Source organism: Apium graveolens, chromosome 6 (genome assembly GCF_009905375.1).
Source record: "Apium graveolens cultivar Ventura chromosome 6, ASM990537v1, whole genome shotgun sequence".
Taxonomy (NCBI): Eukaryota; Viridiplantae; Streptophyta; class Magnoliopsida; order Apiales; family Apiaceae; genus Apium; species Apium graveolens.
In genome coordinates this window covers 195,263,803-195,266,935 of record NC_133652.1, presented here as the reverse complement: position 1 = coordinate 195,266,935, position 3,133 = coordinate 195,263,803, and positions in this window count along the sequence as shown.

Below are 3,133 nucleotides of genomic sequence, written 5' to 3'. Positions count from 1 at the left end.
GATTATTAAGGATGAGTATTAGGTGCAAGTCGATTTTGCAAGCATTTAAAACTTTATGCCTAGCCGAAATCTTGTTATGTGCTTTCCATGAGTTGCATGTTATATATTTAGTTGCATGTTGTTGTTTTTGGGCATGGATGATCTCACCCAAGGTTATTTTGAGAATAAGGGAGTTAGTTCAGTAGATTACCATGTATAAGTCTTGGTTTAAGTATTGAGTTGTTGTTAGTTGAGTTTGTCAAGTCAAAACCTTGGAAAATGAGAGTTATAGTTTCTGCAGAAAATCAGTTTAGTACCCTGAGGGTTAGAGTGAGTTTTGACCATGTCATTGATGTGCACTTTGAGGCCCAAGCCACCAGAAGTTAGTATTGGGAGTATACAAAAGGTTTTAGGAGTTGGTTGGAGATTTGCATGTCATTTGGTTAGGTGCACAAGTAGAATAACAAAATCTGTCCAGCAGTGGACAGTTTTGTTGCAACTTAGAAATAGGGAGATTTGACCATATCATGGGTAGGCCCTCATTAGGCCCAATTGGGCCTTAGTTAGAGGGAGTGTCAAAGAATTTTTTCCAACCATATTTCATAGGATATGAGTTAGAACCATGTGTCACAAGTTAATTCAAGTCAGGGCATTTTCTGTCCAGAAAAGCAGGGGAACCTTGGACTTTTAGCTTAGGCCCAAGAAGGCCCAAGCCAGGCCCTTGAGCCACATCAAGCTTGTGAGATGCCCTTAGATCAGGAGAGTCTTGTGTAAAAGTTTTGAAGGAAAACTTGTAGTTTAAGAGTGCCTAATGCACTCAAGAAACTATAGTTGTCATTCTGAAATTTGCACCAGTGAGCACTATCACTTATCACGTAGTTTTAGAACACTTAGAAGTGAGTATTAGGTCGACCACCATAGTTGTAAGATGGTATAAGGTCATTAGAGTAAAAGGCACAAGTGAGGGTCAATAGGTTTTGAATAATTTAGGAAAGGCACATCGAGTTAGGGAGCCAAAATTTGAAGACTTTGTCTAGTTTAGCGACCAAGTGACTTAAGTGGTGAGTCGAGATCATCCAAGCCTAGTGTTGCATTATGGTATATATGGTGTTATTTGATATTAATATACGATATGTGATTATGTGGCTACGTGTGTACATTTGAAATATAAAGGTGGATATAAATTAGGTGCGTATAGGCCTAAGTGCCATCTATGTTTAATTTCGGGTTGTAAATAGGTTAAGATGGTAAGAATATATTATAATGAGGATTATTATTATTTATGTAGGATCTCGAGACGAGGGAAAACTTGCCATAAAAGTTGAGTGAAGCTCCAGTTGCTCCTACCAGTCAGACCAGACCAGCCTATCTCAAGGCAAGTGATTCAACTTGACCTTCATATTTACTATAAACTGTTCATATATATCGATGCAATTATCCTGAGTCATTTTGATATGTTTAAATCAAGCGTATCTCTCGCTTATCTTTGAATTATATAGAAATGCCATGAACCCTCGAGTATGTATTGCAAGTAGTTTAAAAGTCTTTTCATGATAGTTAAATGCCATGATAAAATAAAGAGTTGTTATATTACTTGATTTATCCTCTTGATTAACATGCTGATGATTCCTAAGTATTGATATCTCATCCTGATACTTGAACCCCTATAGAACCTTACCTTGAACTCTAATAGTCAGAAACTTACCAACATGAGTCCTCATTGATTGATACCCCCTTTCCTATCCTAAAGCTTGACAATTCTGATATATCCAGAGTTAAAGATCATTTCTTCATACCTTAACACCCTTAGTATTCATGAAGCATATCTTCTTGATGTTCTAGTACTTGTACCTTATCGAAAACCATTGCTTTAAGCCTAGTTTGGCATTACTCATTCATAATATCCAATAGCCTTGCTAAATTTCCTTGTCCAATTTCTTGTGTATGGAAACCTTTCAGTTACCCTAATAGAGTAAAGTCTAGTGGATCATGGCCTTGAGATTTTGTGACATATTTCCAGTGTTTCAAGTTGATCTATAATCCCTTGATAAAAATATTTACTGTTAAAAGAGATTTTGTTACAATTCGGCATCAGCTTTTGAAATAAATAAAATGTGGGTTTTCAGTCCCAAAGGGGGATAAATGTTTTCTTGAATAGTGGATCTGGACTGAGACGCGAGTCCTTTCCACACTTATATTAGGCTTAAAAGTTGCCTAGGGATTCCCATTAATGTTTTAGAACCCAGCGAGGTTCGGGATTACTTCGCGGCTGATCACCGGCTGTAATCCGTAGCGTCATAAAATGATTTTGATTAATACATGATTTTAAAATTGTTTTGATGCAAGAAAAATGATGCCATCTCACATAGTTTTATCTCTCATTATCATTAGTTATGTCTTTCCATTGTCATTCTTAAAAGTATATCTCAATTTATGTTTCGTGTCGTACTGTTAGCATTTGTTGAGCATTTGGCTCACTCCTTGCTTTACCCTGATATTACAGCTAGCAGCTATGGTTAGATTCAAGCAGACTGCCCGTAAGACCTATGATGCTGATGCTTATGTTCGAGCTCAGGTTGAATAAGTAATAATAGCTGTGTGAGGACTCGGTATTTGTAATCAGATGTAATAGTTGGTAGTGTTGGGCTGTTCCAAACCCTAAACTGTAAGATCTTGGATTTTGTTGTGTATTCTTCATTAAAATGAAGTAATAGCTATATTTATTTTGCTGTTTAAGTTGGGGGTGTGACAGTTATAGTGGACAGACTTACCAAGTCAGCTCATTTTCTGCCTATAAATGAAAAAATTTCACTAGACAAGTTAGTCCATATGTACCTGAAAGAAATCATAGTTCGTCATGGAGTCCCTGTGTCTATTGTATCCGATCGAAATCCAAGATTTAATTCAAGATTTTGGAAGAGTTTTCAAGAATGTTTGGGAACGAGACTGAATATGAGTACGGCTTACCAACCACAGACGGACGGCCAGAGCCAAAGAACAATCCAGAGAATCGAAGACATGTTACGTCTTTGTGCCATTGATTTCAAAGAAAGTTGGGACGAGCATTTACCCTTGGTAGAATTTGCTTACAACAACAGTTATCACGCCAGTATTGGGATGCCACCCTATGAAGCTCTTTATGGACGCAAATGTC